The 18,343-nt window shown below is 26.6% G+C and overlaps 1 protein-coding gene across 1 annotated transcript in view; it reads right to left on the reverse strand.

Moving 5' to 3' along the window:
* The window catches only part of LOC134832011 (3'-5' RNA helicase YTHDC2-like), a 216,013-nt gene that overhangs the window by 105,321 nt on the left and 92,349 nt on the right, over positions 1-18,343 (reverse strand). The gene's annotated exons all lie outside the window — the stretch shown is intronic.

The following is an 18,343-nucleotide window of genomic DNA, read 5'->3' on the forward strand; positions in this document are numbered from 1 at the left end:
ATGTTTTTGTTTAATCAAAAATTGACCGAAAATGAACAGAAATCTTCATTAGAATTTTAGGCTTGAAATTGCTCAAAAAATTCCAAAACGAACTTCCAAACGCTGATTTTTTTGTTTTATCAAAAATTGACCCAATATGAACAAAAATCTCCTTAGAATTAATATTTATTCAATTTAAGCCTTGAAATTGATCAAAAAATGGCAAATCAGTGTTTGAACCATGAAGGCCCCATCATTATACGCACCTGTTTCACACGTCTGCCGAAACAACAAGTTGTCGGTTCATGTTGATTTCTGAATGAAAAAGCACGTGCTTCCCGAACATGCGCATTTTCGCATTTATGCAACACTTTTCCATACGCCAACACTGTCGGAATAATGTGATGTTGATGTTATCAAACTTTGTTTTGAAATACACACCAGCTGTGAGACCAGTTGTATTTTGGCAGTCATCTAAGAAGGTTATCTAAATTTATTTCTCTCTCCTAAAAAAAGATAAATCATCGAAAAAAGTGTATTAAAAAATATGAAAAAAATTAACAAAAAAAAAAATATTTACTTTAATAAGTCCTCATTATGTTTAAAAAACGTGTCAATATTCTAATTAACTTTAACACGTCAAAAATATTCAACATGTAAAAATACGAAGACAATATTTTAATAATTTATTCAATATTTGCATAATTTATCAACGTATTTGAGGAACAATTTCTCCTCCCGCCACATTCTTAAATTAACCGCTCATAAAAATTTGTGTTACACTGCAGGAAAAAAAAGTACATCACATTTTTGTGTTTCGTGACACTTATATAGAAAAAACTTTTCAATTTATTTGTGAATAAAAATGTGTGAAAAGGAAACAATTTAAAAGTTACTCCAAGAAGTTGAAAAAAGTAGAAAAAAATTTAAATATTTATTCAACTGTAGTGAATATTTTTCAATATACTTAAAAACGACTTTTGCTTCATCTAGAAATATATAAAAAAAAATGTTATAAAAAAAATAAAATAAATTGAAAATAAAATCGCATTAAAAAGTTGTTAGAAAGCCTCTAGAGAGAGTTTAATGAGTGAATTTGAAAAAAAATAAAAAAAAATATTACAGCTCTCAATTAAAATGCATTCGCTAGATGAATAACAAATAAAAATAACAATTATATTTAATTAAGTGAATTAAAAAATAACAATATCACGCAAATGAAATTGTCAGACGTCCAAATGCCAGCTATCATGCCAAGGATCACTGTTATTGTTGTTGACTAGTTTGTTGCTATTTCAACATAAAACAAAGGTAAATTAATTGTATCTGATGTATTTTCTTTTGTTCCTTTCACTCAATTGCATGACAGCAAACAAATCCATTGTCTTATATTTTTTTTTCATCAGACGCAAAAAAATAAATAAAGAAAAATTATCCTGAACCACACTGACCAGGTAACTCCATTTCTTATTACCGCAGATTAGGTTTCTACTTACAGTCCTCATCTCGTTGTTTATCTCATAAACAGAATGACAATATTTTCTCGGAATATTTAGGCTTATCTCCGTTTCTGATAAATTCAATTTGTTCGGAGGCATCGAGTTGTCACGTAACGCGGACCACCTACACACGCAAGGTGTTTTTTTTTTGTTGAAAAGTTGTCCCGAAAAAAATTTTTTTTTTCAAAGGTAACGCAATTAGTGAGTTACCACAAAGAACGTGGTGTCGCTTTGATGTCGTGAAAAACTAATAACAGGGAATTTAAAATTTCACGCGAAATTTATTGAAAAGCAGTGAAAATCCAATATTCGCTCAATTGATTTTCATGCTGGATTTGTGTTGAGATTTTTTTTTGCTTTGATTTGTAAGCCGGACTTTTGTGATGATACACGTGCTCAATTGATTCATTTTGATCAGAGTGACTGTGAAAGCAATATATTACACAATGTAGGTTTAATCAATGTTTATAATTGCTCATCAGACCAAATTGTGAGAAATGTCCTTTATCTTAATGAATTATTTGACGTTAATAAGTACATTCGCAAATAAATGATGATGGAAAATTTCCAGTTTCTTGCTATGTAGGTGTAAATGGCGGAAAACGTGTGGGAGCCTAAGATTTTTGTTTCCGGGAAGTTCATCAAAAATTTAAGAAGGACTTGAACAAAAAATACTTTTAAATAAAAAAAAAGAAAAGTTTTAAATGTAAATTTTTCAATTTTAACAAAATGTAGCAATTGACAATTTTTTAATTGTTTTTATTAGAAAAATAAATAAAATCTAATTTTGTGAAATTATTTTTGGATGCTAAAAAAATTAAATTAAAAATGAAAAATATGCAGAAAAAACGATAATTTTCAAAAAAATGAAAAAAATTAATGGAAATTATTCTAAAAGGTTTTTTTTATTGTATTCATGCAAATACACATGTATGCCCCATATTAGCTCTGAAATCATTTTTTTAAATTTTTTAATGTTTTTTTTTTCACTTCTGAAGCATCAAAGATCGATTGAAACCTAATATTGAAATAATAATTTATAAAATTTTAGAAAATCTTCAAAATTAAACAATCAACCATCAATTAACATCTTAATTAAAACAATTAACAATTAAAATCTTTAATTATTTCAAAAACAAACTTTAAATTTCAAAAACAATTTATTTTTGCTTTAAAATTTTGCTTTTTTGCTTTTAATAAACTTTAATTTTTTAAAAATATAAAAATCAGATTTTAAGTCAACAACCATTATCGCTTTTTCTAAGTATAAAAAATTGCAATTTATAAATGTACTATTTTTTTAAGCATTTATTTTAAGCCCATCAGATAAAATTCTCGTGAAGTTACAATTGTTGTCATAAAAAAATTGCTGTTAGATTTTTGTTTATTTTTTTTTATTCATAATCCATGTGAAAAACAGTGTTTGTTCAGTTGATTTTTTTTTTCAAACATCTGATCTGACCAAGCACAGAATCCTAGTTATTTCAATTTTTTATTTGAATTAATTACTATTTTTTATAAAACCTCTTTTTTGTTATTTTTTACTATCAGTCCGTTTAAGATTTTTTTTTCTACAAAAAAAATAATTATTCAACTTGCTAAAAGTTGTTTATTTTGGTTCCCTTGCAGAATTGAAGCAATATTGTTTTTACTTTTTTTCCAAGTTTTTGGCAACAATTGAAGAAGTAAGCTTAAATTTCCAGATATAAACAACAAAAGAAAAAAAAGTTGCTTTCAAGCCTACGCTGCGCCATATTTGTAGTCCTTGAGAGTAGATTTTACTTACGTCATTCACCAACATCCTATTTCATTTGTCTCATTTTTATTTGAACATTTTTCGTATATATATTAAGGACCATCTTCCGAAAGATATTTTTTATTAAAAAAAAATTGGGATATTTATGCATTTGTTTGCTCTTGGACAAATATACACCAAAAAAAAAATCAGTTATTTACTTTTGCCCCTTTAAAAAAAAGAAAATGAGAAGAAACAAAAATTCATTCTAAAGATAAATATTTTTTTAAAAAAATATTCAATCCGAAAGTTTTTTAAGCAAAATATTTGGAATAAGATTTTTTTTTTCATTTCTCTTGAAGAAACTCAAACATCGCTAAAAGAGCAAATATCGAATCAGGAAGTGCTATTTTCCCCCTTATGTCCCATAAAATTTAATGTTTAACATAATCCTATATGGTGGCTTTTGGTACTGATGCTTCTGCTTTGTTCTTCACGTTATTTAATGTAAACTGTGTAAAGAAATAACCCAAGTTGCACAAATTCACATAAAAAAAGTATAAAAGAAAAACAAAACAAAAAAAACGGAAGGAACGCTATTCCCATCACTTTAAAGCCGTTAAAAAGTAATCTTTTCTCATCCAATTAATGTCAGAAAAAAAAATAACGTCAGAACGTCAATGCGTCTCTTAAAAACTTGTTATAGCAAATGTTTGCAGTGGCTAGATAGTGGCACCATCACAAACTAACCGCTCGCCAGAATGCCAGGCCATAAAGTTGAGCTTGTTTACTTGAAATAAACGAAAAAAAATTACGTTTGTAGGTTTTTTTTTCGTCGGAGCGTGTTTTCAAGTGCATTTCAAGCGCTAGAAAAATGATTAAATACGATTTTTTTTACTCACGCCATTAAAATGAACGACGAGTGGAAAACCATTCCTCATTTTATTTAACGATTTGTTATTCCAGAATGAAAAACATTTGTTGACTGATCTTCTGAACTTTTTGGCGCATAAAAATATGTGTTTACGTTTTGTTTTTTAAAATATTTTAAAACCGTTTGAGAGCACGGTAAATTCAGTTTGCCAAACTCGCTTTAAATTACGCAATAAATGAGAAAACTCTCTCGTTCGGAAAAAAATTTAGCATCCGCATGACATGGAAAATTCTTTTTTAATGTATGATTTTGATATAATTTTGATGATGACGAGGGATTTCGCCAGAAATAGCGGAAAATACCCGTTTGGAATACCAATTATTTTTTGTCGTTCATAAAGCGTTTAACGTTCTACAATAATAATCGTGATTTCTCGTGAAATGTGCAAACAAAATTTGCTGCAGTAAAGTTTTAACATAAACAAAGTTGATTGCGACAGAAAAAAAAGTTGTTTTGCTTGCAAACAAACTAATTTAAAATATTTTTTTTATGAAATATAAATGAAGTACTTAATAAAGCCTGACTTTTGAAATTAATTAAGTATAATATGCTTGAAATATAGTTTCACAAGGATAATAGATCATTATAAGAAGATGTAAAAACCGCCAAGCCTGAGATCGTCTAACGAAATCTGGAAAACTTTAAATACAAAGTACATTGTAGATCATTATATATGAATAAATGGCAAAGTAAAAGCAGAAGAGGAAAAAGATATAAAAAGTAGAATGTTGTACGATGAAAATGAAACCTAGTTACATGAAAATGTTATATTTGTTCAGATACAAAACAAACTATTTACTTTAAATTTTTTTATTAAAAAAAAAAATTAAAAAACATGAAAAAAAAATTTTTTTCTGAATGACGGGACAAAAAAGTTTGGAATATTTTTGTAGTATATGTTCCATGTACTACTTTTCATATACTACTAAAACGTCGAAAAATTGTCTGAATCAAAGGCGGATAGGTTTTAAATGATAGTAAACATTCCAAAAAATGCGGATTGAGGCATTATATTTTCGGACTTGAACAAATAATTTTTACGCCCAGGGCTCAAAGATGGAAAAAATTACAAAAAATTACATTTTTAGGGCAAAAAAGTATCCTTATTTTCATAGCCGAGAAATCTTTCAAAAAAAATTTTTACAAAATTTTTGATCTTTAATATATTTTTTTTTTCAAAAAAAATTTTTTTTCAAAAGTAAAGAATTTAATTACTTACTTTTTGCCGTTGACTCAATTTTTTTAATCAATAATTTTTTGAAAAAAAAGAGCCATATTAATTTTATAAAAAAAATTCAAAATTAAAATTAAAAAATTTGCGAAATTTTCAACATTAAAATTAAAAATTTTATAATTAAAAACTATGAAAAATTAAAAAAAATTAATTTTTCATTAAATTTTTTATTTTTTGTTCCATTGAATTTTCGAATTTTTGCCCAAAAAACTTACAGCTGAATTTCACTTTTGATTTTCTATAACTAAAAACAATAGAAACAAAAATAGTCCTAAAATTCGTAAAATTTAGAAAGAAAACCATTAATTTATCAAGCAGAAATCGTTATCAAAATATTTATAAATTTTTTTGTGTCGCGCTGTTTAATGACGTTTCATATCAGAACCATTAGACATGTTATTACATTATTACGATTGACTTCATTTAATTTGTGCTAAAAGGGCGCCTCAATAAGCATTTAACTATGGTATTTAACCCAAGTAATAATACCCCCCAGAAAAATGTTTGGTTTCGTGTTTTTTGCCATCTTCACCGTTTGAATGGTCAAAACCCGAAAGTGAAATAGTATTTCCACACGCCATCAACAATTAATATTAGCATATTTTTGTTATTTTACCGCCTTTTAAATGGCCTCAAATATGGCAATAAATATCAAAACACTAATAAATTTTCTTATTACACGCTTCAGTTCCCCAAAAGTGGACGGTATTTTTTTTCTTTCTTGTTCCAGAATTGCGATTCATTGTTCGGTTGTCAGTTACTCGTTTGATGAATTATGCATTCAGTGCTTGAAACGTTTATTTATGTTGTGTGGCGTCAATTCTTTTGTTAGTCTAACACAAAAAAAAACTGATTTTAACTTTGCTCGTCTTGTGATGATGAAATTAACGATTCTAGGAATAAAAATAAAAGAAAACCAGACAAACACAAACTTTTGGGACGTGTCATTTTCCTTTGTTATCATCAGGGACGACAAAAATATTCGATAAAAAAAATGTTTTATGTACATAACTTATCGATTTACAGTGAAAAAAAAATTATTAACATTTACCAAACAAAAAATCTTGATAAGATTTACAAAGTTGGTTCAAATATTGTTAAAAATATGCAAAAATTTAATTCAAAGAAATTTGCAAAAATTTTTGAAAAAGAAATTAGCGGAAATTTTTGACATATTTGGAAATTTTTCATATTCTATCACAAATCCTTAAAATATTTTTCTATTTTTTCTGTTCCTAAACCTTCTTTTAGCTAAGCTCGACTTACTGCAAATCACCAAAAGAGATTCGTGAAGCAGAATTTGAGTTATTTCGTTCCAAAATTTAACCGGACTTTAATTTTTTTTAAATAAAAGCGGCTTAATTTTTTTCAAATATCTTATTTGAACATAATAAAATTATTTGCCTTAAAAAGGTGTGAAGAGAAACTCAAAATTTTACTAAACTCGACTCAGCTGTGAAAATATTTATCGAAAATATTTGTTCATCCCTGATTATGATTATGCCTGGCTTCGCACAATGAACAATTATTTTCAACCGATTTAGTACGAAAACGTCCTCAGGGTATTTTCTTTGAAAACCGTCATACTTGCTTATCATAGCTTGTTTAATACAAATTTTGTCCTTTACATTGTTGCACTTTAGTCAAAATTAAAATCCAACCCAACTCTTTTTGTATGAATTTTTAAGTCACAAAAATTGATATTAAATTATTTAAAAGCAGATTGAAATTTACGTCATTCTCATACTTGGAAATAAAATCGAGGTTTTTAGTGGAAATAATGAATACACTGCTCAAGGGGGTTTTACATTGTAAGGAATGTATTTTCTTGTTAATATAGAAACATAATGTTCTTGTTCGCACAAATGCCTTGCCCTACCTTCAACGTTGTCGTAATGAAAGTCAAGTTAATAAATTGAGTGCAAGTATGGTACTTTCAAAGGCCAGAAGAAGTTAAAAGATAACAACATGGTATGAATTTTTTTTCTTCTTGATTTTTTTCACAATTTTTCTTTCAAATTGGATCAGTTGCAATAAAGTTCTTCCTAGAAACGGTAAAATTATATTTTTCATTAGATATTGCTTATCCTTATAATTTTAAAAAGAAATTACCTTGTAGAATCATTTTCAATTGATCATAATAACATGGAAGCATTTTGTACTTAATTTCAATGTTTTGCAATCATATTTAGTTGATTTCATCTTTTGCGTCGTAGAAAAGTCGTTTTGCCCTTATTATGGTAAAATAACATAGCCAAACCGCTTAATTTAAACATTTAATCTGATTTTTTGATGGTTTTGTGTTCCCTCAAGATTTGTACTTAAAAATGCATCTTTGGATGGAAAATAGATCATAAATTTAGTTTTTTTTAAATTATTTTATGTACGACTAACATAAAACCAACAAAATATCTCATGTCACATTTTTTGTTGGAAAATTTTGGAAATGTTGCAATGTTGAGTAGGTAAACTAGAAATGTTGTTTTTCCAGGAAAAAGTTAATTGCAAACATTACCTTTGATGAAAAAGGAACCAATTAACAGGCAAATTGCCTAAGAACGTTTTTATAGTAAATAAATTCCTAATGATTACCTCAAATATTAGTTAGTGTTAGTTGCTAACAAGCTTAATCTTCAGAAATGTCTTTTCTGGTAAATTAGCTACAAGTGATTGCGGCAATATGAGGGAATCATGAATATAATATCGGAACACTTCTAGTAGTCTAAATAGATTTAAAGATAAAATTTATTTTTTTCTCATTATGATATGAAAATAACTTTCAAGAATTCCAGAAAGGCAAGAAATAAATAAAAAATAATATAAATTTGTTTGTCTTTATAAAATTTTACAAGTATTTCTTTTTTTCTGGAACTAAAAATTCCTTGGTGAAAAAATGTAACAAAGACATGATTGCAAAATAAAAAAATGCTTTGAGAAATGAACTTGATCTTGCTTACAAGGAAACTAAGCTCACTACGAAGTTTCAAATAAAAATGAAAAAAAAAACAAAGATGGTTCTGTTTAATACCGTCCAACAATTTTTCTGATTTGCTTTTATGATTTAATAAAATTTTTACAATATTTATTTTAATTTTTTAAAATTATGTAAAATTACATTTTTTTATTTATTGGGTTTTAACAGATTTTTTAAGAATTACCTAGGATTTTTTTTTGTTTGAAAATTGTGGATCATTTCTTAATATTAATGAAAATATTAATTTTTTTCGTAAAATGTTTTTATAATTGATTTGATTTTTTGTGAGAATTTCATTTTTTTTTACTTTATTAATTTTAATATAAAATTTTGGATGAGAAAAGGAACAATATAATCTTTTTCCAATTTTTAAAAATTAACATAAATTTCTTTCATGAAAAAAAAGAAAAAATAAAAAAAAGATCGAAATATTCAAAAATTAAAATAAAAGCCAAACGAAAAAAATACGAATCTTTTAAAAATCAAATATTTTATTTTTATGTCCTCCAGCCTACAGAATATTAAAGCAAGTCAGCAATAGACAAAGCCTTTTTCCCGATTTTTTTTAAAGTCGAGAATCGAGACGGGATTTTTCAAAAAGTCGGATTCCGGGTCGGGATTCGGGAAATGCATAATCACTAAATAGTAACATGATTTACAAATTTTAAAGTTTTTCGATAATATTTTGAAATAATTAGTGTTTTGAATAGCACACAAATAAAAATTCTTATATTTTTTCTTTGTTTAACGTATTTTTTTTTTATTAGTTTTTACTCTTCAAAAAGTATAAATAAGTCTAAAGTCTAAATAGCTATGATTGTTCTTTGTTGAGTACCTACCAACATAATTTTTTTTTTTATTAAAATCAGGTTCATAGGAATACTTTTTAATTTTTTTTAAGTTTTGAGTCAAAAATTTTAGCAAAATATTTTGAAAATTCTTTAGAAACTCTCTTCTTCGCTTTTAATGTTTTAAGGTCTATGATATCCAAAACATTTTTGACAGTTTTACCGCCTTAATTGGGTAGATTTGAAAAATAAAAAAATCTAACGATGCACTTTTACTCAAGAATTTCTGTTTATAGAAAGAAAAAACTTTCAAAACTGACAATAAAGGATTATTAAAGTTTTGAGAATTTGCTTCTTTTTTTTTACAAAAATTGAGAAGTTTCTAGACAGAATAACATTTTAAAAATTTAAAAAATAGCATAACAACTAACAATTGTAATTTAAAAACAGAAAGTTTTTGAAAAATTTTTGCAGAGAAAGGCTGAAATCTCCTCTCTTTCAATTCCCGTTCCCGACTGATTTTTTGTCAGGAAATCGGGATCGGGAAATAAGCATTTCTCGTTGGGATTTCTCGACGAAAATTCTCGCAAGGCTATGTCTAGTCAGCAAATTTGTTCAATAGTGTAAAAATACAGACGAAAAAAAAAACAATGGAATGTATTTGACATGAACAACTTGTAAAGTCAAATTTAATAAAAACTTTTTTAAAATTATGAAGAAAACAATCTTGTTAAAAAATAAAAGATTTTCTCATAAAAGAAAACAATGCACAAAAATCGATCTTATATGAGTATTACTTTTGCAACAATGATTTTTTGTTTGTATTTTATTCACTGAACATATTGAACAAGACATTGAAGTAGGAAAAGTTTTATCAAAAAATACAGCGCAAGTATTATTTGAAATTTCTGCAAACGATGAATAATTTCTGCCCATATTTAACTTTCTAGTTTTATTATTTCTACTACAAAGGGAGCAACAGTTTGCTCAACTTGTTCTATATTTTATCGCACTCCACATCCTTTTATGCCAAGAGCGAAAGAGAGATGAATCGCCTAATTACCCAAGACGTCTGACGGAAATTCGGTGAACGAAATGATTTCGTGTATGAGGTGTGGGTATGAATAACGGAACAAGTGGCAGCCTAAAACGATTCCGGACGGTTAAGGCGGTGATGAATGAGCATAAAATACACAAGAGCACTTACAATGAAGCCGTAGTGAATTTCAAGTATGATTCTGCATTAAATTAAGAAACATTTAAGGGTACTTTGTTTTATTTGATTTTTTTTCTCACGTCATTAAAGTGTCTGAAAAGTCAGTGGTTTTGTGGCATAAACGTCAAAAACAAGAGAAATTGTGGAAAATTTTATATTTTATATAAAGTCTTAAATATTTCTTGAGTTAAAAAAAAAGGAGAAATAAAAACAAATATAACGCTCAAGCTGTTGTTAACAACCCATCTATCATTCCCGTCAACACTTTTAATTAAAAATTTTGTACATGTATAAATTTCATCTCATTCATCAGCAGTTTCTGTCGTTGTTTTCTTCGCAAACACGCACAAGTGACAAGTGTTTGTTCTAAATTGAGTGAATGTGATAAATACCAAATAAATTATAAACTTGCGTCTCTTGACAATGCTTAAAAAACAAAAAAGTTTCAAAATTTTCCCAACGAGACGAAAATACTTTTTTAAGTCGTGGTTTTTTAAATTATCATACGAAATTTTTCAATTTTTTTTTATATTAATATTTACGTATAAATTCAATTTGTGAAATAAAAAAAATAATTTAAAAAAATAAAAATTATTAATTCAAAAAAAAAGTAATAAAATAAAATTGTTAGTTTTTTATTTTATTATTTTTTTAAAATAAAATAATTGATTATTAAAAAAAATAAATTTTATTATTTTTTTAATAAAATAAAATTTAAATATTAATTTTTAAAATACCTATTTTAAAAAAAAAGCAAAACGTTAAAAAAAATTTCGCCTCAGAGCTTCAAATAAAAAAGCAATTTTGTTCCATTGAGTGGAGAAGTTGCCTGGTACTTTGATAGCAAAAAATTCTAAAAATTACTTTATACCTTTTTTTTCGTTATATAAACATCGTCTATTATTTTTCCATCAAAATTCATTCAACTTCGATTTAAGCAAAGTTTTACCTTTATGAAAATTTGCAGCCACAAAAAAACAACCGCAAGCAAATATTGTCAAACAATACGTTGTATCAGTTACCTAGAAGGCACAAAATATTGAGATAAAAAGTTAATTTTATTTCGTGTACGCAACGCCTCATTTATTCTTTTCAAACACGTATACAATCCCACATCCTTCCTCCCGAATATTACAATGCAAAATTTTTGAGAAACAGCAAAAAACACAAAAGTTTAACGAACTACGAGAGTATTGAATTTGCCATATACATAACATCAGACGTAATTTGTTGTAAATAACAGACAAAAAAAATCATTTTTCAAGGAAACAATATCAAGGTGAAAAACAACACAAAAAAACATCTGCTTTGGAAATTTTCATGACAGTCTGCTGCAGAACATAATTACAAAATGAATTTATTAAAATCGTTTTGCCGGTTCTGTTGCTGACGTATTCATTAGAGTCACAAAGATAGAAGGGGCAACAAAAAGGGAAAAATACAAAGTCATCATAAAAGGTGTACAAAAAAAACATCGTTTGTTTGTTGTTCATTTGAATTCACCACAGAACAATTCATTAATTTTGCAAGCAAGTTAAAGTGACTCCAAACAAGCCGCACACTTGATTAACAACATAAAAAGTACTTTTACACATGTGTATCGTGTTTCTGAAGGAAGCCTGTTAATTATGTCAACTCTGTTGATAAATTGTTTGTCAAAAATTATTATTAATTGGTCTCAGTTCGCTAAGTAGTTTTTAATCAATTTTCTGAGAAAAAAACGTGAGTGATGACAAGAAAGTGCTTCGAATAAAAAAAAAACGTAAGAAGACAAAAAATTAATGATGAATTAATAAAAGTGACAGGTTATGAAAGAACGTTCAAAAAAAGGGACGCAAAGTTTCTGAATGACAAAGAAAATAATTTTTTTTTTGTATTTTTTTTTTAAGTGACGCACTTGTTTTTGTTATGCAAAATTTAAATCAAGGTTCAACAAATATTTTTGTGCAAAATTTCTCAGGAAACAAGTAATGAAATTTTCTTCATCATCAACAATGTATGCAAGCTAAACATTGTTATGTTTTATTGAGTAGAATAGAATAAAGCATCGATTAATTTTACATGGAACCTATTTTGTTATTTTCATCAAACATTCATGGAAGTGGAAAGTTTACAAAGAGAAAATTAATATTAAATTTCGCTGTAAATTAAATTATCATCAGGGATCATCATAAAAGCAATTAAAATGCAGTCGCGACAGAAAAATAAAAAAAAATATATTTTCTCAGAAATAAAAATATATAAATAGGAGACAAATATTTTTGTGCAGTGTAATTTATCAATGGTTCGTTAGAACTTAATTAAATTTCCAACATTTCTTTTTTTTTAATTAGTGCAAAAAAAAAATTGTGTTAATTAAATGCGAAAAACAATATTTTTTTTCAAAATGGCATCATTAATATTTATATTTCCATTGAATTGCAATAAAATTGAATTTAAATTTATCATAATGTAAATACTGCACAAAAGCATTATAATCTTAATTTGTAGAAAAAAGTTAAAGGCAGCTTCTTAGAACAAGCTCCATCCATTCTATTATGTATTATAATAAAAAGGAAATGTTTTGTGCAGAAAGTGCAATAAATAATAATTGAATAAAAAAATAATTACACAATTCAATTGAAAATAACAAGAATACAGCTCTTAACACAGAAGTGTTCTCGTAAGCCTGTTAATAACAATCACCAATGTTACTGTGTGTTTACTATTTTTTTCATTTAATTTAAACAAAAGTCTCAATATTTTATTTCATTTTTTCAATTTTTTCGCTTTTTCTTACTTTTAATGTTATTTTCAATTTTTTTTTTCAAAATTTTTTTAATTCGATGTGACCATTACCGAAAAATGTGAAATTAACTTCAAAATTTTATTCGATGTTTTTGTCCCAAAAGATTTTTTCAAAATAAAAAAAAGGTTTTGCAATACTTTTTCATACAAAATGACAAAATTCAAACGAATTTTCGTCGTTAATCAATAGTTTAGTTATTTTTATGATATTTTCATTAAAATTTTTTAGTTAAAAATTCAAATAGGAAAATTGATAAAAGTTTGATTAACTGTTCAATTAAATAACTGTTATAAAATTTTGAAAAATAATTTTTTAAAACTATTTTTAGAAAAGAAAATTCATGTTAAATTTACAAAATTTTTTGGAAATCGAAATTTTTTTTTAAATTTTTTGAATAATTATGGAAAAAGATAAAAACGTGATTAATTTTGATGAAATTTTCAACTTTTTTTTATTTTGCCCCATTGGATTTTGAGCTTTGCCCCATTTCAAGGGCATGGGACAAAAATATAGAAAAAAATTTAGAGCGGCCTAAATAAAAATATGAGAAAAATTAAGTGAACACACGGTAAAATGTATTATTCGAGACTTTCATAGTAAAGCTTGTGTTCAAGAATACTATTGATATTTTTTTTTTATTTAAAATTCAAATGAATTGAATTGATTTGTAATCATTTTTTTTATTTTCAATCATACAACTTATAAGTTTTAACAATCAACTCCATTTATTGAAAATTCATTCTTTCTTCATTCAGAAATTCCGAATTAATCGAAAACACATACTTTAACGTTTAAAGAAAAAATGAATCACTATTTAATTTAAAAAAAGAAAGTTTGTAATAAAATGAGAATCCTTTTCCTTGAAAGCCTTGAAAAGAAAATATTTCTTCAGCATAAATATTTTATGATGATCTATCTTTTCTTCTTTTTTTGTGTGGCTCTGATGATGTAATTTTCTCTCGACATTGAAAAATTTTTATTATTTTTTAACTCCTTTTTTCATATAATTTTTTATTTCGTTTTTATTGCTACTTATCAGACAAGTAGTGTTCTTTACTTTATATTTGTAAAAAAATTATAGCGTTTGCTTCACTTGCCACGACATTTTTCACTAAAACTGTGACAGGTTGACTGAATGGATTTAACGAGGATAAATGTGGATTAAGATGCGCTCAGCTAGAAAACAGAATTCTCGATAATGAGGTGTGGTTTGTTAAGCACGTGGATATAATGCGTAGGTAGAAAAAATAGATAAAGATTTTTTTTAATGAAAACATCTTTAACGGATATTGTTTATTGACATTTTCTAATTATAATTTTAATTGCTACTTTATATAATTTTTTCTCCGTCAGATCAAGTTTTTTTCCGTGAAATTAGATGAACCTTAAAGGATTGAATATTGTCTTGCGTATAATAAAAAAAATATTAATAAAATTTATTTACAAGAAAAGCACAAAGAAAAAAAGTTGTAATAGTACTTTTATTATTACACACTTTTCATTCTCTTCTTTCTATCTCTTGGGACTAAAGGAAGCAAATAATAATAACCATCAACGTAAAAAATGGGCACTGTGAACGTTAAAGAGGTAATAACCGCATAATTTTACTTTTATTCACGGTTCGTTGTGAATTTTTGTTTAACCTTAATGCTTTAATATGTTAACCAAATGCATTTTGGCAGCTCTCCAAGTCAAAAAAATCTTTATTTTAATGAATATACTTCTTGGGAATTGTAAACCAGACAGCCGGACGCGTAAATGTTAATTATTTGTAATAATTTTAGTTTACTTTATAAAACAAATCGTTAATTTTTTCAAGGGTTTGTTATTCTCAATAAATCAATACTTTAATTTAATATATACCATGCACAACAAGCAAAAGCCATCGGCAAAATTCTATAGTCATTTTCATATTTAACTAGCGTCACCAGCGTAGTTTGCTGCAAAAATCATGATATTTACCCAATCAACGCAATTTTCAATACAAATTCAATAGAATGTGCAAAAACATTATGAACTTTACAATGCCATTTTTTTGACAATATTCTGATTTTTTCAACGAACCTTACCATTGATTTTCCTAATTTTTCTACAAAACCTTCTAGGAGCTAAATTTGACACACTACAAAAAAAATTTAAAGAGATTCGTGATGCAGAGCTTGAGCCAATCCGTTACAAAATACTTACTAAAATTTTACAATGCGATGAAATTTTAAAATTTGAACAAAAATTCACCATCGATTGGGCCAGCCAAATTAATTTTTCATCTTATCTCAAGGTTGTCGTTTATCGTAGTCTTAATCATGGACCTTGAAACTCTAAAAAAAATATTCAGCTAAATATTGTTAATTAACTAAGGTTACATAAAAATTGCCGTTTATTGTTCAAGGCAAAACGTTAAGATCGGCTTTAATGATGACATTTCAAGTCAGTAGGTGTTAATAACAAAAGCTGTTGGTTTTTCTTCACAGAAGGATCAAATTCAAAATTTTTATCCTTAATGATATTGTTATTACACGGAATATCTAATTATTTTCTGTTCAGCTGCATACCTTTAAACGCAAGGTTAATAACAATAACCAGATATTCTGTTTCTTTCCAATTTAACAGAAATTTTTCGACGAAATTCGACCGGAAAATTCGTTCTCAATTATGAACAGAAAAAACTGAATTTAACGATTTTCTGCATCATTTGGCTGGAAAACATTTTAATTTTATTACAAATACACAATAAAAAATAAATAAATGCTAATCTGTTTAACAAAAATCAACATTTAACATGCAAATTTAAATTAATAATTGAATAAATTAATAAATTAATAATTGAACAAAATTTTGAAAAAATATGAACAATGTCAGTTTTTGATAAAAAAAAAAGAAATTAAAAAACAGCAAATTTTTTTACCTTTTCGATATTTATGTCAAGAACAATCAAAATGTTTATTATGTATACATCTGAAAAATGCCGATGAATTTCCTATGAATTTTATGACGTTATTCAAAAAAAATGTTGATTTATCATTTTATTTGCTTTTTGTATGCAATGCAATCATAGGGGAATAAATATTTTTTTTACATCTGTAAATTTTATTGTTTATCAGTTGCATCCCCAATATATTCAATAGTGGTCATACTACGATACTTTGTTGATTCTGTTTTATGTTAATTTGACAAGCGTGTAATATCTGCAGGTGTTCAATAAAAATGTTGCTTTTACGTTTAGTTGGAGTTTAATTCATTATTTTATTTTTTACCATTAATTTGTTAACAAAAAAAAACATTATAAAAATAAACAGTTAAACAACCAAATAAGTTTAAAATATCGAAATTAGGTATTTTGGTTCAAAAAGCTTTTGACCTAATCTTAAATTAATATTTTTTTTGGAAAACACGTATTTTTTTCTTGCTTTTAAAAATTCTTAAAAAAATATGCAAATTAAGTTTTTTGAGTCAACCTTAATTTTTTTTTTGTTTTGATTAATTCTTAAACGATGAATATTGAATTTACATTCAATTTTGGCTCATCGTTGTTTTTTTTTCTTCGTCAATATACTGATCTGACTTTCTTAGTATTTCCATCATCCTTAAATTGTCTTTTTTTTGTCATCCTTTGTCTATGCATGAAAAGGACAAATTCAGGGACAAATTTGAAAATATTTAGGGTTGTCGTGGGGAGTCAATCCTTTTAAAAGACAGAAAATAATTTTTTTACTGCACAACGTTCTCCCTCTTTACAGTTTCCACTTTTATGGTCATTTTCATTTTCTCAGAACAAATGAAGAGAAATAATAAAAAAAAGCAACCTGATCTCCATTTTACGTAAATAAAACAGATAAAAACAGATTTAGCTGATCGCTAGGCAACCTTTTTTTGCTGTATTCCCTTCGACGATGACTCTGCACATCAAGGTAATACTCTTGGGTGAAACAACATTCGTGCTGTCTGTTATAGAAATATAAATCTGGATAATATGAGTTAATTTAATACTATATGAAGTGTAATATTATACCTTATGATGCAAAAGCGAGATGAAATTGTGTTTCACATTTTTTAGCGTTTGCCACTGCAAAAGTCGCGCACAAATAAATTTATTATGTCTGGAGAAAACAAAAAAAAAACTGCCCTAGTTCGCGTTTCATACAAATAAATTAACCCCTTAAGTGATCAAAGTAATCCCTTAAGGGATTAATTTCTTTTAAAAAAGTATCGATGTCGTCAGAATCATCAAAAGGTATTAATTTAATCGCTCAAGGGGTTAAATTAAACACTTGAAGGGATTATTTTAACCTCTTAAGGGATTAAATTAATCACTCAAGGGATTAAATTAACCACTTAAAGGGATTAATTTTTTGGGGCTGTTGGTGACTAACTCCAAAGGAGGTTAAATTAATCCCTTAAGGGATTATTTTGATCACTTAAGGGGTTAATTTAATCCCTTAAGGTATTAAATGAATCCCTTTTACGAAATAAGGGATTAATTTAATCACTTAAGGGATTAATTTCAACACTTTTCAATCCGTAGGGTGCTATTCGACGCATTTTTTGAATAAAAAATAAATTGTGGTAAAAAAAAATGAACTTTTATGTACTGCTACGTAAAAATATTTCAAAAGCTAAAAAATGCTTCTTTTTCCATGGAAAAAATTGTTGGAATTCAAACAACTGAATATTTGTTTTAAGCAACAAATAGAAAAAAATAAAACAAAAGTTTTGTCAGAAGTGAAGGATATTTCTATAAATATCCCGTTAAATCTTGCAATGTGACCCTCGTTTGAGAAAACCATCCGAATTCCACAAAAAGGCAAACGAATAAAATTATACCGACATTATTCACACTTGTTAATTTTATTTTACGCACAAAAAAAGCTGTCCAACATAGAAGGACAAAAGAAAAGTCAGCAAAAAAAGAAAATGAGTCGTTCAGTGAAAGAAGAATATAATAATAATTAAAAGGATGTTTAAGCAGCATGGTGAAAAAGCAAAATAATAATAACGATAATTCAAACTGTTGAAGCCGGATAGTAGTACTTCACTCTGTAAAAAGGAAAATAAAAAATTTCAATGAAAAACTTTTTTGGCGCGTGTTTCGTGAATTATTGAGGGTTAAAAAAAATATATTTTTAATACTCTAAACGGAATAAATTACAACAAATCTCATAACGACATGATTATGAGAGATAATATTACGATTAACGT

Source organism: Culicoides brevitarsis, chromosome 2, assembly GCF_036172545.1.
Source record: "Culicoides brevitarsis isolate CSIRO-B50_1 chromosome 2, AGI_CSIRO_Cbre_v1, whole genome shotgun sequence".
Classification (NCBI taxonomy): Eukaryota; Metazoa; Arthropoda; class Insecta; order Diptera; family Ceratopogonidae; genus Culicoides; species Culicoides brevitarsis.